The sequence below is a fragment of the Hemitrygon akajei genome, chromosome 12, assembly GCF_048418815.1.
Source record: "Hemitrygon akajei chromosome 12, sHemAka1.3, whole genome shotgun sequence".
Taxonomy (NCBI): Eukaryota; Metazoa; Chordata; class Chondrichthyes; order Myliobatiformes; family Dasyatidae; genus Hemitrygon; species Hemitrygon akajei.
This window is the reverse complement of record NC_133135.1, coordinates 73,456,662-73,483,248: the sequence shown is the minus strand read 5'-3', so window position 1 is coordinate 73,483,248 and position 26,587 is coordinate 73,456,662. Positions and strand designations below refer to the sequence as shown.

The following is a 26,587-nucleotide window of genomic DNA, read 5'->3' as shown; positions in this document are numbered from 1 at the left end:
ACAATACTAGCTGGCAGATAACCTGTGTAGAAAAGTGTGAGATCTGGGGAGGATCATCACTAAATTCCAAGAATTTGGTTTCCTTTAATTGTAATGTTCATTTGTACTGAATCCAGGTCAATGTACCCAGATATTTTGTCCTTCAGATATTCCTTATAAAAAAATGACACCAGCAGCGCCTGTGTGCATGGCAGATAGGCTGTTATTCTGTAGGCATCTGGTGAAATAATAAATAAAATGACCCTACATTGCCAACATGATTATTTATATTGGATGATTAATGCACTACCAGCTCCATTTCTGTTCCATTTTCTGCTAGAGGTCCTGACATTTTCCTTCAGTTCCGCTTTGCCCCTATCTGTAGGAACACACAGAATGGAGCCTCAGTTACACAGTGAATCATGACTGTAGAGAATTCGCCCATCTTTCTTAAGCAAATCACCAGAAATTCGAAGTGAGTTACTGATACTTCCAATCAGTAATAAAGGTTCCATAGTACTCCAAGGTTGGATGATTTTAGATGAGGGCCAGACTAGCAACATGAGTCACACCAAAGAGCCATTTCCACAAAATCACTCCAAGCTTAATGTGTGGTTAATGGTTAATGTTGCTGTCAATACAGCTGAACTCACACACTCTACTGATAAATTACTGGCTTTCTGCAATTAAAAACGGATATTTTTTTACTGAATCTGTGCCAAGTCAGGCTTGGTACAATTTCAATAATTCCATTAACTTCAATGGAGGAAGCTTGCTAAGTTTCAGGTAAATTACATTCTTCAGGTCAATTCAGTTAGCTTTAAATACATTTAATTTCCATGTTACAGCAGGTAATTATTATTTTCTATTTTTGACCGCCAGCAAGCCACCAGGCCAACAAAATGGCAATGAATTTCAAGAAGTAAAATCTCCATGTTTATATTGCATAATACAAACTTAAAGGCTACTTTGAAAAAACTAATGCTCTTGCAAACAACCATTAAGTCTTTTGAAACATACAGCAGTGGGTGAAATTCATTTATTCAGGAAAAACCCAACCTTTCTCTGATTATCAATTCCGTCGGATTCAGTCATTTTCACTTATCGACCAGCTTCAGCCATTTTTTAATATAATTCCAACTCAATCAGAAAGCCAGAGTTCCATTGAATGTGTATCAATACACAAAAGTAAGCTGCCATCCTCCACTTCAGCCAGTGGAGCATTGTGCATGGCCTGGATGAACAGTCTAACACTATAACCTAACTAGCAGTAAGGCAGGGAGATTGAGAACCAGCGATCACAGATGAGGCAGAATCATGGAATTCTAAAGGTAGGATATGATGAGAAGTATTGTTTTTTAAACTTGGTGCAGTGCATCTTTGGAATTATCTACCAAGAGGCCCACAGATACAGTCACTGACTACATTCAAGGGAGGTCTACAGATAATCAAACACTAAAACGATAATAGAATAGAGTCTGTGCAGAAAAATCGAACAGTAAAAAATGGTGATGGACTTTAGAAAGACCAAGCCTGCACTGCTCCCTGATGTGTAAATGTGGTGAGGACCTACAAGTACTTGAGGTGCACCTGGATGACAGACTTGAATAGAGCACCAACACAGAGGCTGTGTACATGAAGGGCCAGAGTTGCCTCTACTTCCTGAGGATACTGAGGTCCTTTGGACTATGTAGGCCTCTTCTTCACATGTCCTACCAGTCTGTTGTCGCTAATACAACCTTCTATGCGGTGGTGTGCTGAGGCAATGGCATCAACAAGGGTGATGCCGACAGGCTCAACAATACATCTACTTAAAACCTTTGGCAATCTCCACTGAAGATCATAGGGTGACAAGTAACTCAACCATTGACCTCCTCAGTTTTCAATTTCAGATCTAGTGTGGAAAGCATATACATAATTATGAATGCATGTTTAGCACAAGCAATATAGGAGTGATTTCTCATTGCCTTTCTCATAATTCTCATAATGGGGGAAGCAACAGCAGCCATGCCTCTGGCACAGAGTATGGCCCTGTGGCTCAAAAGGGTAGGGAAAGGAAGAAGGCAGCAGTAAGAGGGGACTCTATAGTTAGGGGTCAAAGGTGGCAAATGTTCAGGAGATATTTGCGTGGCATTCTGCATAGATATATTCCAATGAGATAGGGAAAGGATGGTAGGGTACAGGAAGCCTGGTGTTGAAAAGGCTGTTGAAAATCTAGTCAAGAAGAAAAGAAAAGCTTCAGAAAGGTTCAAAAAACTAGGTAATGATAGAGATCTAGAAGATTATAAGGCTAGCAGGAAGAAGCTTAAGAAAAAAATTAGGTGAGACAGAAGGGGCCATGAGAAGGCCTTGGTGAGCAGGATTAAGGAAAACCCCAAGGCATTCTACAAGTATGTGAAGAGCAAGAGGATAAGATGTGAGAGAATAGGACCAAACAAGTGTGACAGTGGAAAACTGTGCATGGAACCGGAGGTGACAGCTGAGATACTTACTGAATACTTTGCTTCAGTATTCACTACGAGAAAGGATCTTGGCGATTGTAGGGATGACTTACAGCAGATTGAAAAGCTTGAGCATATAGACATTAAGAAAGAGAATGTGCTGGTGCTTTTGGAAAGCATCAAGTTGGATAAGTCTCCAGGACTGGATGAGATATACCCCAGGCTACTGTGGGAGTTGAGGGAGGAGATTACTGAGCCTCTGACAATGATCTTTGCATTATCAATGGGGACGAGAGAGGTTCCGGAGGATTTGAGGGTTGCAGATGTTGTTTGCTTATTCAGGAAAGGGAGTAGAGATAGCCCAGGAAATTATAGACCAGTGAGTCTTACGACAGTGTTGGCAATTTGATGGAAAATATCCTGAAAGGCAGAATTTCTGAACATTTGGAGAGGCATACTGTGATTAGGAATAGTCAGCAAGGTTTTGTCAAAGGCAGGTCATGCTTTATGAGCCTGATTAAATTCTTTTAAGAATATGACTAAACACATTATTGAAGGTAGAGCAGTAGATGTAGTGTATATGGATTCAGCAAGGCATTTGATAAGGTACCCCATGCACAGTTTATTGAGAAAGTAAGGTGGCAAGGGATCAAAGGGGACATTGTTTTGTGGATCCAGAATTGGCTTGCCCACAGAAGGCAAAGGGTGGTTGTAGACGGGTCATATTCTGCATAGAGGTCGGTGACAAGTGGTGTGCCTCAGGGATCTGTTCTGGAACCCCTACTCTTTGTGATTTTCATAAGTGACCTGGAAGAAGAAGTGGAGGGATGGGTTAGTAAATTTGCTGATGACACCAAGGTTGGAGTGTTGTGGATAGTGTGGAAGGCTATCAGAGGTTACAGCGGGACATTGATAGGATGCAAAACTGGGCTGAGAAGTGGCAGATAGCGTTCAACCCAGATAAGCGTGAGGTGGTTAATTTTGGTAGGTCAAATATGATGGCAGAATATAGTATTAATGGTAAGACTCTTGGCAGTGTAGAGGATCAGAGGGATCTTGGGGTAGAGGCCATAGGACAGAGGAAATGTCAGGGGTAAGATTTTCACGCTGAGAGTGGCAAGTGTGTCAAATGGGCTGCCGGCAATGGTGGTGGAGGTGGATACGATAGGGTCTTTTAAGAGACTCCTGGAGAGGTACATGGAGCTCAGAAAAATAAAGGGCTATGTGTAATCCTAGGTAATTTCTAAGGTAAGGACATATTCAGCACAGCTTTCTGGGCTGAAGGGCCTGTATTGTGCTGTAGGTTTTCTATGTTCCTAATTGATTAAATCTAACAAATTAATTGCTACCTTGAGATCATTACTTGAGTACAATCTGCGGTTGTACTGCTTACATGAAAAAAAATCACAGACCAAAATTTCTCAGTTGCAAAGAAATCAGAGCAATGCTTCACTGTAGTCCTTTATGCAAAATAATTCAATTTCAGAGCTTTCCCAATGTTAACACTAGAAACATATCTGAGCTAAACTTTTCCATTTTTGAGGGCTGGCACAGGAGAGGTAAGGGTGAATATTGGAATGAGTGGGGTCCAGAGCTTTTAACAGAAAAAGTGGCAAAATATCTAAAGATATGCACACAAACTGCTGGAAAAACTCAGTAGGCCAGGCAGCATCTATGAAGATGAATAAACAGTCAACATTTCGGGCCAAGACCCTTCATCAGGATTGGGGAAAAAAGATGAGAAGTCAGAGTAAGAAGATGGGGGAGGGGAGGAAGGAGCACAAGGTAGTTGGTGACAAGTGAAATCAGAAGAGGGTAGAGGGCGAAGTAAAGAGCTGGGAAGTTGATTGGTGAAAGTGATAACAGGCTGGAGAAAGGGGAATCTGTTAGGACAGGACAGAAGACCATGGAAAAAAGGGAAGGAGGGGAAACACCAGAGTGAGGTGGTGGCAGGTAAGGAGAGAAGGCGATAGGGAAACATGGGAATGGAGAAATGGTGAAGGGGGAGTATTTTTCAATGCAATATTAGTTCAAATCTTTATACAAGTTTATTTTACATTAAAAATCATCAGAATATCAGTCATTAGTGTACTTAACATGAAAGATACATGGACTTCCTGTTCACTTTTCATGATTTGGAACAGAACTATATGGTATTGCAGTCAAAAAATGTAAATAACATGGAGATAAAAAAGATGATAATACTGTAAAAATCTAATTAGTTCTGGCTAAGGATCATCATCCTGGAACACTAACTCAGTTATTCTTTATATAGTGCCTAATCTGCTGAGTGTTTCCAGCATTTTCTGTTTTTATGTTACATTGGCTTAGACTTGATGCTTCCACTGCAGTTTAGCACATTCTGAAAGCTAACCATGCAGAAAATACTGCTAAATGAAAATAGATCCACCATTTATCAAGAACTCAACAGCCAGTCACGATGCCTTAATTTATTTTAGACGTGCACAAAATGAAAATTATTAATTTAGAAATGAACAATCTCCCTTAATATATCCCTCATTCATGGTCAATGGCTATAAATAGATTTCTGCTTGATAAATGAAAATTCTATAGCACAATTCTTCTGGCAAACATTCAGATTAAATAAAGGATAATCAGGATTACTAAATGTATATCTCCAGATGCTTTCAATTAACAAACTTATCATCTGTACAGAAACAAATCTTGTTATTTTATTAATTCACGATAAGTTTTTATACTTACTTGTAGTTGTGATAACTTTAACAATAATTCATTTCACCGCTTTAAGAACAGTTTAGTAAATTATTTGCTCCCAACTTTTGGTGATCATAAAAGTCCACATCACTGAGGACAACTCCTCAGTCTGCAGTGCTTGCATACATTTCAATTATGTAATGATCAATTAGCACACAAAACCTTAGACTGGACACCAACAATTCTCCAGAGACAAGCCAACTCCTTTAATAATATATGGAGCTAATTCAGAACAAATCAATAGCCTTGAAAATTATTTAGCTTAATATATACTTTACTCAATAAACTATCACCAGAAGAATATAAAATGATTTTACAATTACAATTTTTGCAGTTTTTTACTGTATTTCATTGACTGCTTTTCAATTAATAGTCAGAATGCCATTTAGGATGCCAAGTTTACTTTCTAAATGACTCTTTGTATTGTTTGATTTACCCAACATAAAATGTGAGAGTGAAAGCCAAGATACTGCCATGTAAGACCATAAGAGACCAGGTACTGTATATTAATAATGTTTCTTTTCTTTTTTATTATAATCATCCATTACCTTCAGGACAGATTAAACAGATTTACAATAAAAATCATACTCCAACTTTGAAAACAATTAGATTTGACAGTGGCAGTGTTAATCCAAAGAAATGTAGTACAAATAATGAAACCATCTACAAACCACAAGTGACAAGTTAATATAAAAAGCATACAAGAGGACTACCTTTATCTTGCACTACAAAGAGAGGCAGCCGAATTCATTACTGTTATTGAAGTGCAATAAGCAAAGCTTTCATTCACTGCCAAAGTCAGTTTGCTTTCATTTGCATTAACAGAATAGCAACAGTTCCATTTAATGCAGAAGGTTGAAGGTAACAAGCAAAGACAAACCTGTTATGTTATATGTCCTACCTATAACTGTACCACTGGTCAAATAATAAGTTCTACCTTTTTATGCCACTAAGCATTATTACTTCAACCTTTCTGTGCCGACTGTTGAGATAATTTATTTTCATCCAACCAATTCTCTTCCTCAATCAACGTCATATTGTGAGGAAGGAGGTACTTGTAGCCTTGAAGCACATTAGGGTGGAAAAACCTAGGGCTTGATCATGTGCATTCCTAGACCGTATGAGAGGTCAGGAAAGAAATTGCAGAGATTATAGAGATATTTGCTTCATCATTGCACACTGGAGAAGTTCAATTATTCAAGAAGGATAGCAAGGACTGGCCAGGGAACTACAGGCTGATGAGTCTGACTTCAATTGTAGTGAAGTTACTAGAGGACTTTCTGATTTAACTAGATAGATATGTAGATAGATACTTTATTGATCCTAAAGGAAATTACTGTTACAGTAGCACTGCATGTGCACAGATACTATATACAAACATTAAAAGTAAGAAGAAGCATTTGGATAGTTTAAGCTGATCAGGAAGAGCCAGCGTTGTTTCGTGCATGGTCATGTCTGATGAATCTTTTAAAGTTTTTCAAAAGGGATAGAAGGACGTAGGGCAGTGGATATTATCTGAGTGGATGTTAATAAGGTCTTCTACAATTCTGTATGGCAGGCTGATCTGGAAAGTTGGGTCACATGGAATTCAGTGGAAGCTACGAAGGTGGATTCAGAATTGGCTTGATGAAAGGAAGCAGAGGGTGTGGCTGAATGTCAATTCTCCTACTGGAGACCCATGATTAGAGGGTGTCCCGGGGTCAGCATTACGTAAATGATTTGGATGTGAACGTACATGACATGATTATCAAGTTTGCTGATGATAGCAAATTAGGGGGTCTTACTAATAATGAAGCATGTTACAATGCAGTGTAAGGAAATTTTGATCAGATAGAGAGATGAACTGAGAAATGGCAAATGGATTTCAACTTAGATAAAAGTGAGACAATGCATTTTGGTCAGTGAATGGAACTGGAATTAGAACTGCTTATTATTGTGATATGAACTGAGATACAATGAAAAACTTTCCTTGCATACTGCTCATACAGATCAGATCATGACACAGTGCTAAACCCCATCCAACAACGCAATAGCCTAGTTGATGGCCATGCCATTGTATTGCTTTATTGTTGTCACATTTACCAAGATAAAGTGAAAAGCTTGTCTTGCATATTGTTCATACAAATCAGATTATCACACAATGCAATCGGTAGAACAAGGTAAAACAAAAAAAGTGTATCGGGTACAGAGAAAATGCAATGCAGATACAATAATCTATAAGCTACAAAATAGACTGATGTCGAGAACCTAATTTATCATACCGGGGAACCATTTTTGTCCTTGCATCTGATGGCATGTACTTTCATGCTTTTGTATCTTCTGCCCAATGGAACCAGGGTGGGACTTATGCAGTGAATGGCATGACCTTGTGGAACAGAGGGAGTACACAGGGTGAATAGTTCAGTGAAAGCAGCCATGCAACTAGACAGTGATGGAAGAAGACATTTACAATTCTGGCCTTCATCAGTCATAGTATCAGGTTTAGGAGTGGAGACATTATGTTTCAGTGATAGAAGTCATTAGTGAGGATACCCTTGGAGTATTTTATACAGTATTCATGACCTTCATATAAAAAATACATTGTCAAGCTGGAGAAGGTACAGAAGAGATTTATGAAAATGCTGCGTGAGTTGTGAGGAGAGGTTGGTCATGATGAGTCTTTATTATCTGGAAGGACAGGAGAAGCAAGAGTGGCCTCTAAAAATTCATAACGTCATGAGGATTATGGATAAGGTGAACAGTCATGGGCTTCTCCCCAGGGATGGTAAATTTGAAACTAAAGGACACAGATATCAGAGGTGAAAGATTTAAAATTGACATGACAGGAAACTTCTTTAAACAGCAAGCACGGATTAATGGAGTGAACTGCCAGAGTAAGTGGTCAAGGTAGGTACAATTGCATTTGGATAGGCACATTAGAGGGTTAAGGGCCAGGTCCAGGCATCTAGAACTAGCAGAGAGGGTACTGTGTTCCAAATTGGCCAAAGGACCTGCTTCCATGCTATAATACATTATGACTCCATCATTAAATAACTGATTATTTGACTGTTACACAATCTGTAAATGCTTGCTGTTCTTAAACCAATTTCTACCTTATAACATATACTATAGTTCTAAAGTAACTACCTATTTAGAAAGGAGTTGCAAAGCGTAGTGGACTCTGCCCAATATATCACAGGCATATCCCAACCCACCACTGGTAATATCTACAGGAGGTGTTGCCTCAGGAAGGCATAATCCATCATCAAAGATCCCCACCATCCAGGCCATTCCACATTTTCACAGAAACCATGAAGCAGGAAGTAGAAAAGCAGAATTACCACACCACCAGGTTCAAGAAATTACTTCTCATCAACCGTTCAATTCTTGAATCAACAAGCAAAACCCTAATCATTACAGTTTAGCAACACTATAAGCTAAGATTGACATTTTTTTGTTCCAATTGTATTTTCTCTTGTAGATTATGTGTACAATTTATGCTTTTCATGTGAAAGCTGTTTATATGTGATTGTAATACAGCTGCAAGATTCTCATTACACCTGTTTATACACATACCGTAGATGTCGGATTATAAGCCGCTACTTTTTTCCCACATTTTGAACAGCTTTGAACACTGCGGCCTTTACTACGGTGCGGCTAATGCATGATTTTTTTTCATGCCGCCAAAAACATTTTGCCTCGTAACAGTAGACCAATAAAATTGATGACTAGTTCACAGAGGTCCAATGAAATTGTACGATAAATCAAGCGCACTTTCACAATTAAATTATTGTAAATCAGTCATTTGTACCCACTCTCATCAACATGGAAAACACTCGAAGAAAAGCATTGTGCTGCCTTTATGGCAGTTATTTAGTTTATAATATTTTCACTTAGTAATTCATTTTCTTGTTAAAGTTAGAAGTGTTTTAACTATATTTGTTTTCTGTACTACATCCCGGGATGCTATGACGTCACACCCGGTTTCGCCGCGTCTTGTGGGAAATACCGGTTTGCGATAAACGGGAAGGTGGGGGCGAGCGGCATTAGATCTGAGCGAACGCTGCTTTTAAGTTAAAGGCGATCAATAACTTTTCCTGGTAGGCTGCAGTATATATATATTTTTACCAGTCGTTAGGAGATATTGGAATGTTGTTCAGTAAAAAAGTATACGCAACGTAATTTGTGTGTTACCGATACGTATGTATATTTAAAAGTAGCCGTGTTAGAGGCATGGTTCGAAAAAAAGCATTTGCAATATGTATTTGTTTATGTTACCATATGGATTTAATTAAAAGTTAAAAAATCCTCACGTGTAATATCTTTCTGTGTAAATATCTCATATTACAACGTGGGACACCTGCGGCCGAAAATCCGGTGCGGCCTAAAATCCGGTGCGGCTTGTACAAGTACAAAATTGATTTTTTTTCTAAAATTAGAGCCAGCGGCTTTTAATCAGGTGCGCTCTGTAGTGCAAAATCTACGGTACTTGTGCACATGCCAATAAACTCAACTTTGACCTATCTTGAAGAACTGCTTCTCTTTTTCTCAAACTGAAATGCCACTCAATTCTAATTCGTGCTAAAAGATGCCACTGTCAAAAGTTGGAGGTGCTGCAAAAGATGTTGAAGCAACAACACCAATAAATGACATTCCCCAAGAGCAAACAATAGGAAGTATGCACCCATATCAAACTTCTTCACTTTATCCCACCCACAAGAGCTTGTCTGGTTGTATGTCTATTCTACTGAGGCAATGAATCTTGCAATTAGGAGATTTGTATGGGAGTTAAATCACACAATTGGTCACTACAATACCTGACCAGATCCCTAATAAAAACAGAAATTCAGCTGCACCTCAAACTCTGGGCCACCTGGAGATTATAAGATCAACAATCAGGAACAGTAATCCTTTGACTCCTGAGTATTCAGTCTACATGTTCCCAGTATACAATCATTAACTTTAAATGATACAAATTGTTTTTAACATTATCAAATAGTCCGTGTATTTCCATGCACAGTGAAAAATGCCACCAGTTTTCAGACTTTTAATTAGCAAAATATTTTCCAAGGAATATTATAAGAAGATCCAGCAGGAAGAAGAAAATGTTGATGGGTTTTGTAGATCGTGAATAGTAAGACCATAAGATCATAAGCTAAAGGAGCAGAATTAGACCATTTGGCCCATTGAGTCTGCTCTACCATTTCATCATGTCAGATTCATTTTCTCTCTCAGGCCTAACTTCCCCACAGTGCTGCTAGATCAATGTAAAGAGATTTTATGTTTCCTTTGGAGTATTTCCAGGTTTATGCCCCAGTCACTTGGAAAACAAAAATCACTAAGGTCTTTGAGTTGCGCTTTGAGTTACTTCGCAAATTCTAAAAATTGGTGTCTTCTGAGCTCAGGGAAACACTTCATCATGTCAAGAAAGTAGTGGAATTAATGATGACATTGAAGTGACATCTTCAGAAAAGGTCAATTCAGCTTCTTCCTCTATAGATGATGGCTGACATGCTGAGTATTTATCGCATTTATTTTAAATTTCACATTTCTATGTCCATAGTATTCCTGTGAATGAAAACAACCATAAGGTGGAGACAAAGTGCTAAATATGTGGGAGACAGGAACAAAAGTCTGTCTCTGATTTCATTTTGAAGATATTTGAAGCCTATTTAATTTGGAAAATGCAATGTTATAATACATGCAATGGCCACTTCACTAGGTAAACCTTTACACCTGCTTGTTAATGCAAATAACTAATCGGCCAATCATATGGCAGCAACTCAATGCATAAAATCATGCAAGTATGATCAACACTGGCGCGCCTCAGGGGTGTGTGCTTGGCTCACTGCTCTACTCTCCCTATACCCACGACTGTGCGGCTAGGCAGAGCTCAAATACCATCTGTAAGTTTGCTGATGATACAACCATTGTTGGTAGTATCTCAGGTGGTGATGAGAGGGTTTACATGAGTGAGATATGCCAACTAGTCGAGTGATATTGCAGCAACAACCTTGCACTCAATGTCAGTAAGATGAAACTTGGCGACCTTTTATTCAATATTTTCATATGCTCTGACATATGGTCCTTCCAGTTACCTTCTCGAAGTGTTGGATTTGATCAGAAAGTTTTTCCTTTTTTCTTGCTTTCACTCTCAGTTTGAGATGCCCAGTTCTTTTTTTTTTTGTTTTTTTTATTTTGGGTTTTTTTTGTGTACATTTTAATTATAAAAGCTTCTTTATCTTTTTTCTTCCTTTTATGGATAAGAGGAGAATCAATTATCTTTTTCTTTATTATATACTATTAGATTAATACCATGTACGATCTTGATAATGTTTATATTACCTTTTATATGAATTGTTATTGATACAGATATTTGAGATAATTCTCTTGTTTATGTATATATGTACTCTTTTACTTAACTAATAAAAAGATTGATAAAGAAAGATGAAAGAGCTGATTGTGGACTTCAGGAAGGGTAAAACGAAAGAACATACAGCAATCCTCACAGAAGGATCAGAAGTGGAGAGAGTGAGCAGTTTCAAGTTCCTGGGTGTCAAGATCTCTGAGGACCTAACCTGGTCCCAACGTATCGATACAGTTATAAAGAAGGCAAGACAGCAGCTATACTTCATTAGGAGTTTGAAGAGATTTGGCATGTCAATAAGTACACTCAAAAACTTCTATAGTTATACCGTGGAGAGCATTCTGACAGGCTCCATCACTGTCTGGTATGGAGGGGCTACTGCAGAGGACCGAAAGAAGCTGCAGAAGGTTGTGAATCTAGTCAGCTCCATGTTGGGTACTAGCCTACAAAGTACCCAGGACATCTTTAGGGAGCGGTGTCTCAGAAAGGCAGCTGTTCATCATTAAGGACCTCCAGCACCCACGGCATGCTCTTTTCTCACTGTTACCATCAAGTAGGAGATACAGAAGCCTGAAAGCACACACTCAGTGATTCAGGAACAGCTTCTTCCCCTCTACCATCCGATTCCTGAATGAACTTTGAAGCTTTGGACACTATCCACTTTTTTAATATACAGTATTTCTGTTTTTGCACATTTTAAAAATAATCTATTCGATATACATAATTGATTTAGTTGTTTACTTATTTTTATGTTTTATTTTATTTATTATTACTATTTTTTTTCTCTCTCTGCTAGATTATATATTGCCTTGAACTGCTGCTGCTAAGTTAACAAATTTCACATCACATGCCGGTGATAATAAACCTGATTCTGATTCTGACTATTGAATGCACAACACTTTGCACCTTGAAGTTGATGTGTTACAGCAGCAGAAGACCATGAACATACACTTAGTGGTCACCTTATTCCTCTTAAAGTGAGAGTACAGGAGGTGTATATCCAATTGTATTGACAGAAAATAGAATTGCAAGTAATTTCATTGCAGATTAATTAACTTAAGCTAGCTTTAAACTCAAGTGAAGAAATGGAAAGGAAGAATAATATGATGGAGTGGAAACTGCCAGAAGAAGAGGCTGAGCCTCTAAAATTTGCTAGCCTGCTGTTTACCAATAACCTGCTCACCGCAGCTGAGATTGATTTTGGCCAAGCAACAAGGATCCAACTGATCACAGTCAATAACCAGGGTTCCCAACCTCGGGTCCACAGACCCTTTAGTTAATAGTAAGGGTGCATGATGTAAAAAAAGGTTGGGAAGCCCTGCAAACAGGGGCAAAATGAATGAACTCCATGGTGACTTTGGCATCAATTTGGCATTTGACTAATTGATTCTCCAAGAAGCCCTTGTAAAACTACATAATTATTAGGTACTTAAAAATCTTGAAGCGGGAGATCCAAATACCTTCGCTCTGTCCTGCATAAGAGGCAGGATCTCCAGATTGAAAGTATTTGGATCCACAGGTGGCCACACATTTCAATTCAACTAAAAAGGTCACAAAAGATCATTGGGGACCCGAGTCACCCCAACCACAAACTGTTCCAGCTGCTACTATCTGGGAAACGGTAGTGCAGCATTAAAGCCAGGACCAACAGGCTCCGGGACAGCTTCTTCCACCAAGCCATGAGATTGATTAATTTACGCTGACACAATTGTATTTCTACGTGATATTGAATGTCCTGTTGTACATGCTATTTATTACAAATTACTATAAATTGCACATTTACACAATGATAATAGACAATAGGTGCAGAAGTAGACCATTCGGCCCTTCGAGCCTGCACCGCCATTTTGAGATCATGACTGATCATCTACTATCAATACCCGGTTCCTGCCTTGTCCCCATATCCCTTGATTCCCCCATCCATAAGATACCTATCTAGCTCCTTCTTGAAAGCATCCAGAGAATTGGCCTCCACTGCCTTCCGAGGCAGTGCATTCCAGACCCCCACAACTCTCTGGGAGAAGAAGTTTTTCCTTAACTCTGTCCAAAATGACCTACCCCTTATTCTCAAACCATGCCCTCTGGTACTGGACTCTCCCAGCATCTGGAACATATTTCCTGCCTCTATCTTGTCCAAACCCTTAATAATCTTATATGTTGCAATCAGATCCCCTCTCAATCTCCTTAATTCCAGCGTGTATAAGCCCAGTCTCTCTAACCTCTCTGCGTAAGACAGTCCTGACATCCCAGGAATTAACCTTGTGAATCTACACTGCACTTCCTCTACAGCCAGGATGTCCTTCCTTAAGCTTGGAGATGAAAACTGTACACAATACTCCAGGTGTGGTCTCACCAGGGCTCTGTACAAATGCAAGAGGATTTCCTTGCTCTTGTACTCAATTCCCTTTGTAATAAAGGCCAACATTCCATTAGCCTTCTTCACTGCCTGCTGCACTTGCTCATTCACCTTCAGTGACTGATGAACAAGGACTGCTAGATCTCTTTGTATTTCTCCCTTACCTAACTTTACACCATTCAGATAATAATCTGCCTTCCTGTTCTTACTCCCAAAGTGGATAACCTCACACTTATTCACATTAAACGTCATCTGCCAAGTATCTGCCCACTCACCCAGCCTATCCAAGTCACCCTGAATTCTCCTAACATCCTCATCACGTCACACTGCCACCCAGCTTAGTATCATCAGCAAACTCGTTGACGTAAATCGTAAACAGCTGTGGTCCCAATACCAAGCCCTGTGGCACCCCACTAGTCACCACCTGCCATTCCGAGAAATACCCATTCACCACTACCTTTTGCTTTCTATTTGCCAACCAGTTTTCTATCCATGTCAATGTCTTACCCCCAATGCCATGAGCTTTGATTTTACCCACCAATCTCCTATGTGGGACCTTATCAAATGCCTTCTGAAAATCGAGGTACACTACATCCACTGGATCTCCCTTGTCTAACCTCCTGGTTACATCCTCGAAAAACTCCAATAGATTAGTCAAGCATGATTTACCCTTGGTAAATCCATGCTGGCTCGGCCCAATCCTATCACTGCTATCTAGATATGCCACTATTTCATCTTTAATAATGGACTCTAGCATCTTCCCCACTACTGATGTTAGGCTGACAGGTCGATAGTTCTCTGTTTTCTCCCTCCCTCCTTTCTTAAAAAGTGGGATAACATTAGCCATTCTCCAATCCTCAGGAACTGATCCTGAATCTAAGGAACATTGGAAAATGATTACCAATGCATCCGCAATTTCCAGGGCCACCTCCTTTAGTACCCTAGGATACAGACTATCTGGACCTGGGGATTTGTCAGCCTTCAGTCCCATCAGTCTATTCATCACCGTTTCCTTCCTAATGTCAATCTGTTTCATTTCCTCTGTTACCCTATGTCCTTGGCCCATCCATACATCTGGGAGATTGCTTGTGTCTTCCCTAGTGAAGACAGATCTAAAGTACTTATTAAATTCTTCTGCCATTTCTCTGTTTCCCATAACAATTTCACCCAATTCATTCTTCAAGGGCCCAACATTGTTTTTAACTATCTTCTTTCTCTTCACATACCTAAAAAGCTTTTGCTATCCTCCTTTATATTCCTGGCTAGCTCACGTTCGTACCTCTTTTTTTCTCCCCGTATTGCCTTTTTAGTTAAGTTCTGTTGTTCCTTAAAAATTTCCCAATCATCTGTCCTCCCACTCACCTTAGCTCTGTCATATTTCCTTTTTTTTAATGCTATGCAATCTCTGACTTCCTTTGTCAACCACTGTGGCCCCTTCCCCCCTTTGAATCCTTCCTTCTCCGGGGGATGAACTGATTTTGCACCTTGTGCATTATTCCCAAGAATTCCTGCCATTGCTGTTCCACTGTCTTTTCTGCTAGGATATCCATCCAGATAACTTTGGCCAGCTCCTCCCTCATGGCTCCATAGTCTCCTTTGTTCAACTGCAACACTGACACCTCCGACCTGCCCTTATCCTTCTCAAATTGCAGATAAAAACTTATCATATTATGGTCACTACCTCCTAATGGCTCCTTTACTTCAAGATCGCTTATCAAATCTTGTTCATTACACAAGACTAAATCCAGAATAGCCTTGTCCCTGGTCGGCTCTCGTACAAGCTGTTCCAAGAATGCATCTTGTAGGCACTCTACAAACTCCCTATCCTTGGGTCCAGCACCAACCTGATTCTCCCAGTTCACCTGCATGTTGAAATCCCCCATAACTACTGCGACATTACCTTTGCCACATGCCAATGTTAACTCCCTATTCAACTTGCACCCAATATCCATGCTACTGTTTGGTGGCCTGTAGACAACACCCATTAGGGTCTTTTTGCCCTTACTGTTCCTCAGTTCTATCCACACAGACTCTACTTCTCCTGATCCTATGTCCACCCTTGCAAAGGACTGAATCTCATTCCTCACCAACAAGGCCACCCCACTCCTTCTGCCCACATTTCTGTCCCTACGATAGCACGTATACCCTTGTACATTCATTTCCCAGGTCTGATACCCCTGCAGTCATGTCTCCGTTATCCCAACAACATCATAGTTACCCATTCGCACCTGAGCTTCAAGCTCATCCGCCTTATTTTTTGACACTTCGTGCATTCAGATATAGAATTTTTAGCCCATTTCTCCTCTCTCTGTTTGAATCTCTGCCTATTGTGCTTAACCCAGCTCCCCGAACTCCCATCGGGCTATACGCCCCTAGAATTTTGTTGTCCTTCCTAAATTTACCTATTCTTTCTGCACATTTAACTTCATGTTCCGTCAGACCATCCCTCTGTACATGTGTCCTCCTTATCACTTGTACCGCCTCTCCTTTCTCTACTACACACTTAATATTCCGGAACCGTGTAGTCCCCACCTGTCCTTTATTCTTCATCTCGCTATCCTTTCTCTCATTCTGGATCCCTGCCCCCTGCAAATTTAGTTTAAACCCCCCCAAGAAGCACTAGCAAACTTCCCTGCAAGAATGTTAGTACCGCTCCAGTTCAGGTGTAAACCGTCCCTTCGGAACAGATCCCACCTTCCCTGGAACAAAGCCCAATTATCTAAAAACCTGAAGCCCTCCCTCCTGCACCATCCTCTCAGCCACGTATTAATCTGTATAATCTTTCTGTTCCTTGCCTCACTCGCACGTGGCACAGGTAGCAATCTAGAGATTGTTACCCTGGAGGTCCTGCTCTTCAGCTTCGCACCTAACTCCCTGAACTCCCTACGCAGGACCCCCTCACTCATCCTACCCACGTCGTTGGCCCCTACATGGACCACAACATCTGGATTCTTGCCCTCCCTCTCGAGAATAACCTGCACCCGATCTGAGATGTCTCGGACCCCGGCACAAGGGAAACAACATACCATCCGAGACTCCCGATCTTCCCCACAAAATCTCCTATCTGCCCCCCTGACTATAGAATCCCCTATCAATACCGCTCTCTTCTCTTCCCTCCTCCCCTTCCTAGTCGAGGGTCCAACCTCAGTGCCAGAGACAGGACCACTGCAACTTGTTCCTGGTAGGTCATCCCCACCAACAGTATCCAAAACACTATACTTATTGTTGATGGGAACGGCCACAGGGGTGCTCTGATGTAGCAAAGATGTTTACTCCTTATGTATGTGAAGGATGTAAGAAATAAAGTAAATTCAAATTCATTCCCATTCTGACACATCTATCCATGGCCTCCTATACTGCCATGATGAGGCCAAACTCAATTTGGAGGAACAATGCTTCATATTCCACCTGGGTCACCTCCAACCTGGTGACATGAATTTTAATTTCTCCAACTTCCATTGATCTCTCCCCCTTTCTCTTTTTTACTTTTTCCCATTCTGGTTACCTTTTCACCATTTCTCTTTTTCTCACCTGCACATCACCTCCCTCTGGTTCCTCTCCTCCCTCCCTTCCTTCCATGGTCCGTTGTCATCTCTCATCAGATTCTTTCTTTTTCAGCTCTTTATCTCTTCCACATATTCTCTCCCAGCTAGTTACTTCCAGACACAGCCACTGCACACCCCCCCCCCATTCCACCTTCCTCCTTATGTGGTCTCACCAAACACCTGCCGATTCGTACTCATTCCCCTATGCCTACCTTCATATCCCTCCCCTCCACCCACCTTCTTACTCTGACTTCTCCCCTTCCTTTCCAGACCTGATGAAGCGTCTCAGCCCCAAAGAGTAAAAAGACTGTTTACTCTTTTCCATAGATGCTTCAGCACTTTGTGTGTGTAATGCTTCATTTTCTGGTGTCTGTCTCCTTCCTTTCCAGCCGTGATGAATAGTTTCTGCCTGAACCATTGACTGTTTCTTCACTTCCATAGATCCTGCCTGACTTGATGAGTGATGGGTACTCTAATCCAGCTTCCTAGATTCAGGTTACAGCCGTAGTGCTGCAACTGCAGGAGGACTGTAGTTAAAGGCATGTTGAATGCGATGGGGAGGAACAAGTGGGGTGGGAGACAGGGGTAGTGTCCAGTTTCCCACAGCATCCATAGCCTCAATGCTACCCACTCTTACCATTTCACCTACCCTCTTTTCCATTAAGGTCATCCATAAAACACAGTTTGACCAAGCTACTGGTTACAGTTGCAAAATTAGTTTCCAAGTGCACTCTCTGGCTCATAAACGTACATGGCAGTCCATTGCCAGTAAAATTGTCAAGAAGCAACACAATAGAAAGTTACCAATTTGAAGGTAACTGTCAGTTAGGTTGCCAGCTCTAGTTGATTATTGAAAATTTTTGCATGACTTCCTATTGCCAGTATATTTCAGTATTCTAATGCCCATAGCCAAGCGCCAAAAGGTCTTTTTGTCTCTCTGCTAATCATAACTACACAGCTGTTGAAGAAAATAAGAGGGGAAAGATCACTCAAAGTTTTCCTCCAATGTTGACAGACCAGAGTTCCAGCTATTCACTTTTATTCCCTCAAGTGTCTGGTACAATTAGCCCCTGTAACCTATCACAGTAATGTTCATTATGCTCATATCAGTATTTTTGCTGGTTCCACTGTTGATGACTGGAAGAGAATAAAGGAATACAAAAGACTAAACTTACAGAGGGATTCAGGAACCTATATTGGCAACTGAAATCTATTTTTTGAAGTTTTCCAGGCATAGCATTTTCTATTGATAAATTCAACTCTGAAAGTCAACAAGACTAACATAACTTAAATTGGAGAAATACTCAATTAATTTTCTTCGATCACCTCTTTAAGAAAATAGGCAACCATTTACTCGCCTTTAAATTCAGAGTGGAGTAATGCACAAAACTTGCAGACATGAACACAGAGGTACAGCTTAGTCAGCTGTAGTTAGCGTTCAAGGAGAGCATGGAGAGTACAGTTTACCACCACTGTTTGAGTCACTTAGTCTCTTTCCCCAGCACTCAACCACAAATTTTCTTTTCTGTACACTTCAACCCCTTCCCTTTCTCTGCAATTTGCAACTCATATCATTTATATCTTCGTTCTGATGACAGCCATTGACCTGATCAAAACTCTTTTCTCTCTCCAATAAGACGATTCTTCAGTCTGACTTGACTACCCTAAATATTTAGAGTCTGTTGTGATACATTAACTACTTTTTATTGATTGCACAAGGATACCATTTTCATCATTACAAAGCTTCTAAAAAGGAGGCCTAAGAACATTAAGGCCTCATTAAGAATATTTAAAGTAAAATTGGATAGGTATATGGGCAGGAAAGGAATGGAGGGTTATTGGCTGAGTGCAGGTCGGTGGGACTAGGTGAGAGTAAGCGTTTGGCATGGACTAGAAGGGCTGAGATGGCCTGTTTCCATGCTGTAATTGTTATATGGTTATATGATTAGATAAGTAATAATATGTACTGGTTTGCTTGTTGCTGGTTTTAAAAGACTTGCTTTCTGCTGGATTTTATCAAAAAAATGTAGGATTGTGTTACATTTTCAGTTTTAAAAGCCTCCCCTGAGAGTTTTCTGATTACAGTTATAATCAAAATTTGTCATGCTGAGGAAAATCAATGCATGAGAGTTAGAATTGATCTTGTTTATATTATAAATATTAAACAAAAATACGTGTCTCTTTCCATATCCAACACTCTTAGTGATTGATATTCTGAGACTGTTTGAAATGGCAATTCATGTCTGAGGTGAAAGCATGCATCATGGCTCTGGGAAGGTCAGTGACTCTGATGGAAAGCTCTGTGGCTAAGAGCCTCCAATTATGTCCACATACAGACCCATATGGGCTTAGCTTAACAACCCAACTGTAGCCAGCAGAAAAAAAATTTAAGGAAATGAATTTTATTCTAAGTAACAAAGTCGATCTTGTTTTTACCAGAATAGTAATGACTTCAATCTCCATAAATGCACGAAAGGAAACAATCACAGCCTTTGCCTGAGCAATAGTGTGATGTGGTAAAATTTGTACATCCACTTTGAAATGCTGAAACTCCCATGCCAAATAATAGATAATGATGCCAATACCATATTTATAATGGCATGAGTACAGGAGAGACAGCTACCTCAATTTTCAGAAAAATCACCTGCCATGCAGGAGGGTTGGGTACACAGGTAAGGAGGTTGATTGAAGTTCCGACTGGGCTGGAACAGAAGGCAAAAACCTGGGTTCAACTATAATTGGGTTGTTCACTTTATGGACATTTCAGCAAGCCCAGAATGGGTGTACACATGAGTACTAGTTACACTCATCCTCAGAATGTGTACATAAAAGAATGGCATTAAACTCAACCAATCTCTAAAACTACTTCTACTCTACTCAAGCCTCCTCCAGTCTTTTCTTATTTAAAACTATCCTTTTCTCCCTCATCTGTTTCCCTTAAATATACCTTTACTATTGACTTCAGCCATTCAGCCACTCCCGGGGGTAGTAATTCCATATTCCCATATTTATCAAAAAAGTTTTCTTCACTATTCCACAATAAAAAATAAACATTTATCTGTATGCTGCTTTCAAGTTTCAAATGGTTCTTCTTGAGGTATGACTGATACTTAAACCTATATCATTCAATGTACAAGGATGAATTTAAACACCTGAACATAAATCGTTTTTATGGCATATTGATAATTGTAGATTCATTTTTGATTTATTATCTAGCTGTTGCCTAGATGTGCAATCATGCACAGAAGGGAAGGAGCCTCAAAGGATTAAATACAAAGTATTCAGTAAAGTTGGTCTCTGAAGCATAAAAGAAAACAGATGTTATCATTTACAGTGAAAACAACTCAAGTTCATGAAAAATTAACTCACTGCTGGAGAGTTACTGCTGATATTTGAATGGGAAAATGTTAAGAAATAAAATTAAAAGATGGGCAGGGGATAAGGTATAATAAAATAAATAAGGTAATATAATAGAGAATATACCTAGAATAACCAAACAGGAGCAGGGAATAAGGAAATATAAAAGGAAGTGGTGGTGATAGGCAATAAGGAAAAAATAATAAGAGAATCAAGGACAGACGAAAAAAAGGAAAAACAGGGAAGACAACTACATGGAATGATTGGAACAACTAAAATGCAGTTATAACATAAGCATAATCTAAATCTACTTATCAAATTTCAAAAAGAATTAAATTTTGATATATAATCTGTGGTTAAGTATTAGCTATAAATATCTGACAAATTCCTATTCTAATTTATTACCATCTTGTTCACAAAATAATCACAGCAATATTCTTTATGCATTAGTTGAATAATTGAAAATATCACATCTATTTTTAAAAGTTCAGTTTTAGGAGTAATCAAAATAACCCCAAGACAAGATTACATTTTACTATCAATCCTTGCAAAATTCAAAATATTTATGTATATCAATAAAGTATTTCCAGATTCTTACTACTGGGTCTGTAATTTAGGTATCATGACAGCCAACAACCTATACACAAGTCCTATGCATTAAAATATACACCTGTGAAGCTATTGGAAGAACGACTGACCACAGAAAATATTAATACGGTGACACAATGGGCAGAGGGAATCCAGAAACTACATGGGGGAATATGGAAGAAATTCCACATGCAATATCATCTCTTTTAATGCTAATACAACTTAAGGCTCAGTGTTGATTTTTGTTGTGGAAGAGCTTTTATGTGCTCAGCAGTTATAGTTGGAATCTATAAATATTATTAGAAGAGTTGATATCTATTCAGTCCAGTTGTGGTTTGATTTGAACTTGATGACTCTCACTTTTAAAAGGAATAAGCTGTTGAAGGTCATGAGTCAGTGGAGTGTGTAGCTCCAAGTTCAAAGCAACTGATTAGAAATGCAGTCTCCTAGCCTACCTGATGTACATGCCTGGAATGTGGATGACTCCAGTGATTTAAAAGCAACCTGCCTAATACAGACCTGATTTATGGACAATTCATAACTCCTCCAATGAAAAGGTGGACTGTTTCCACTGTCAGGTTTGGTCTACCCAAGTCATAAATTTACTAGTGAATTCCAGATTCTTTGGAAGTCCTTTGTGGTCTCTTCATCCACCGATATGTAATTGCTAGCAGCTTAAGCATCTTGTATACAAGATCACCATGACCTGTTCATCATGCAAGCATCAAGTGGTTATGTTCCATAATCTTTACTGTTATGACATTGAATGGGTAGCACATTTTGTTCATGTTAGTTCCATGACATTATTGTGGGAGTGGTTGGCTGATCTAAAAATGGTCAAGAGCTTGTGATCCATCATTAATATAAAGGTGACTCTGAGAGGAATTGTGTGAAAATGAGCCACATCAAAGTTGATGATCAATGACTTCAACACAACTGACACAAAATGCTGGAGGAACTGAGCAGGTCAGGGAGCAACACTGTTGATGTATAAAAAGTTACTGTTTTGGGCTGAGATCCTTCTTCAGGACAGGAAAAGGAGGAGGAAGATGCCAGAATAAAAAGGTGGGGGGGGGGAGCAGGAGGAGGATGGCTAGAAGGTCATGTGAAGCCAGATAGGTAGGAAAGGTGAAGGACTGGAGAGGAAGGAATCTGAATAGAAGAGGAGAGTGGACCATAAGAGAAAGGGACCCAGGGGGATGTGATAGGCAGGTGAGAAGAAATAAGTGGGCTAGAGGAGGAACAGAAGAGGGACAGGAGAGAGATTTTTTTTTACCAAAAGGACAAATCGATATTCATGCTGTCAGGTTGGCATCTACCCACACAGAATGTACTGTGTTTCTCCCCCATCCTGAGGGTGGCCTGATCATGTCACAAGAGGAGGCCATGGACATGTTGGGATGGGAATGGGAATCAGAATTAAGATGTTTGGCCACGGGGAAGTTCTGCTTTTGGTGGATGGTGCAGAGGTACTCGACGAAATGATCTATCAAATCACAATGAGTCTTACCAATGTAGAAAAGGCCACATCAGGAACACAGGACACAATAGACAACCCCAGCAGATTTGCAGGTGAAGTGTTGCCTTACCTGGAAGGACTATTTAGGGCCCTGAATGGAGTTGAGGAAGGTGGTGAATGGGCAGGTGTAGCACTTTGGTTCAGTTGCAGGGAGAAGTGCTGGGAGGGAGATTAATGGGGAGGGATGAATGGGCAATGGAATCATGGAGGAGGCAATCCCTGCAGAAAACGGGGGAGGTAAAGATATGTTTGGTAACAGGATCCCTTTGGAGATGGCGGAGGTTGCAGAGGATGTTTTGGATGTGGAGGTTCATGGGGTGGCAGGTAAAGACAAGAGGGACTCTATCACTGATAAGGCAGCAGGAAGATGGGGTGAGTGCAGATGTTCTGGAATTGGAGGAGATGGGGTTGAGGGCAGCATCAATAGTGGAGAAACCCTTTCTTTGAAGAAGAAGGGTATCTCTGATGTCCTGGAAAGGAAAGCCCCATCCTGCGAGCAGATGCAGTGGAAATGGAGGAACTGAGAAAAAGGAATAGCAATTTTACAGGAGACAGGTGGGAAGAGGGATAAGTCAGGATAACTGTAGGAATTGGCAGGTTCATTAAAGATGTCAATTGGCAGTTTGTCTCCAGAGACAGAGAGATTCAGAAAGGGGAGGGAGGTGTCAGATATGAACCAAGACTCCAATGATTCCAATGCTTCTGATTGTTCAACAGGACAATATTCTACTCACAAGTAGTCAGTGGATGAGAAATTTCACATTCACCCATTCCTGACTTGCATCTTTCATATGCAATGCTACAGTTAGAATTACTGCTGGCACTCAGTTTAAATTTGTCGTGTCCTTATCCTCATACCAGTGTTAGCATTCACCCTTCCTTAGCAACTTTAAGTGAGGTATTGGCAGTGTGAACAACTGCAGTAAAAACCCAGCAAACTATTGTAGCCCACCCAGCAACGATCTTAGCTCTGGAACGATTTTTGGTAAGCATGAATGCTATTGCCTTTAATACTGGGTGTAGAGCTTTTTGATTCATCTTTAAGCCAAGGTAGCCTTTCCTTCTGCAAATCATACTTACTTTGCTTCAGCTTAACGTTATGATTGAAGAGTCTCTGCAAGAATGTTTTCATCACTGCCCTCAGTTTGTATAGCAAATAAAATGTCATCCTGATTCCAAAGATGGTATGTGATGCCCTGAGACACCAGGCCCATAATAGCTTGGAGCATACTTGAAGTCAATTATATGCTTCAGAGCAACTTCAGATATGCATATTATGCCTTGATCCCATTGACTTTGAGATAATGTTGACTTTACTGATCTACCTTGAGCTGGGCACAGACATTCAGTACATTGAGCTTGCATAAGATTTTAAAAAGGAGAACATCAAAATCTGTTTGTTTGCATTTTATTGTGTACAATTTTTTTCCATATGAATTATTGTAGACCATTAATTATAATTGCACATTAATTTGTTTTAATCCCCATATCTATGAAACCCCAACTAGATTTTTCTCATGAAAGCCACATCAAATAAAACAAATATTTTATTTAAGTTGTGCTCAGCCAGAAATTTCATCATGCACATAACAAGCTTACTTTGTTAGAAATGTATATGTTCATTTAAAAAATTTCCCAATCATCCTGCAGGTATCTTGTAATAACTTTGTCATGCTTTGAATATTACTGTCTTTTATCATTGAGCAGCTATTTTAATTACCTAATAAAAAGCCTCCAAATCTTTTTTTTTTAAATATTCTAGACCAAAATTATATGGTATATTTTTCCCCAATTCTATTGATGACTCAGTTGATTTTTTTTATTGCTGTTCACATTGCTACGTTGATTTCCAGTTCCCATCATAAGATCTAATGACCTGAACAAGAATAACCAGTTGTGTGGGAACAAGAACTGAGAACAAATTTTTGAACAACTTCCTTAGCAAGTTGAGGCACACATTCTGTTAATTAAATATTCTTCTTCTCTGTACCCAAGACCAACTTTGATTGTAGATATGTATATCAGCTATTTATCCTAGATCTTTATTTAAGGTATTTGGCCTTTCTTGCCACAACATTCACAACAACTTCTGTGATTCAAGTTTTTCCAACCATCTTCCATTTGACTACAAATCAATTTTAGAGTTTCATCTCAGACTCATATGTTTTGAGAAGTTTTCAAAAGTGGATACAAAGAAAAATAGCTATTCTTTTCATTTTCACTTTCAGGTTTGGGATGCTCATAGAGAGAAAAAAATGCTGTTCTAAATATTTTCTATTCAGGCAGAAGCCATTAAAGTATAAGCTATTAGAGTGAGCAAAGGGAGCAATGATTTTTAAAAAAAAACAGCTTTTCATAACATAACCAGAAACCTGTAACTTACCAGCATCATTTCTAGGACATTAAATATTTGTAATTGGCAGAAGTTTCTAAATATTTTCTGTAAATTACAAATAATTATTTTCCATTTAGTCACCCATTTGTTTATCTTACATGACTGCAGGATCAGGAATAGGCCATTATACTTTGAAAACTCCATTTAATCCTCAATCCTTAATCTTTCTTATTACCTCACTGTACATAGCACTCTTAAATATATACATATAATACTGCGCTTATGATCTGCACAGCGTATCCTGTATTTTACTTTTGAGATTTTTATCAAGCTATTTCATCAAAATTTTCATTAGTTTTAGGCCTCCATCAGATGTTTATATCAATAATGTTTATATCAATCAGTTTCCTCTATTTTAATCTCTCTTGCAGTTTAATGCTGATCATATTCAGCTTCGAGAAAATAACACTGATAACCAATCCCTTCGTTCCAGATCCTATCCTGGATTTCATTACTAAACCTTCTCAAAGACCATTACTTCCTTCTATAATGGGATTAAAAATTATATTGTGAAAAAATAAAATCAAACAATGTCTAACTAGGATTCTATATGCTTGCAGTAATAAATATCACGTTCAAATTTTTTGTCTCTGATAGAAAACCAGACAATGCATTTTACTCCTTTCAACCCAACCTAAATGAATTTTGTGTCTTAATCTCCAAATTCATTTACTTATCTGCCTCTCACAAATGCTTCCCATTTAGTCTCCATCAGTCAATCTCGTATCCAATCTATGCTTTCTCATACTTTGAAAATGGGTCTACCATTATTTTGCTTAGTTATATTTTCCATTCCAATTTTCCTGCCCTGTTTTTTTAAGGTTTAATATAATAGATGCATCTGAAATCATGGCTAATCTCCCTTAAAGTGAACAGCACAGTGCAGCCACTAATCCTATTCCAAGGGGTAAGTTGGTTAAGATACAGCTAGACTGTGAAATTTTATCATTTACTTCATTCCAGATTTTTATTCCATATTTTCAACTAAATTCCTACTTTTGCCAAAAATTTGTCTGTTTACCAAGTCCCCACATTTTAAAGTAATCTTCCATGAAGCCTTATCAAAAGCTCTCTATGCATCAATGGCCATAGAATTCATGGATTCTCTTCAACTACTTTGCCAAAAACTTTTGCAGTTCATTTAAACACTTGCTCCATTCCAAGAGAAAATGTTGCCTTTTTCTTTGAGAAGAGTCTTATATGCTCATTACTTAATCCACATAATGAAGTTTGCAATCTCCATAATTCTAACATTAAATTACCATGAACTGAAATTTTCTCTTCCTGTTCTATTTAATAAGTTGGACTTGGTTAAGTATTAAATC

The 26,587-nt window shown here is 39.2% G+C and overlaps 1 protein-coding gene across 1 annotated transcript in view; it reads right to left on the bottom strand.

Annotated features, from left to right (window-relative positions):
- The window catches only part of LOC140737212 (potassium channel subfamily T member 2), an 879,580-nt gene that overhangs the window by 523,993 nt on the left and 329,000 nt on the right, over nt 1–26,587 (bottom strand). The window lies entirely within an intron of this gene.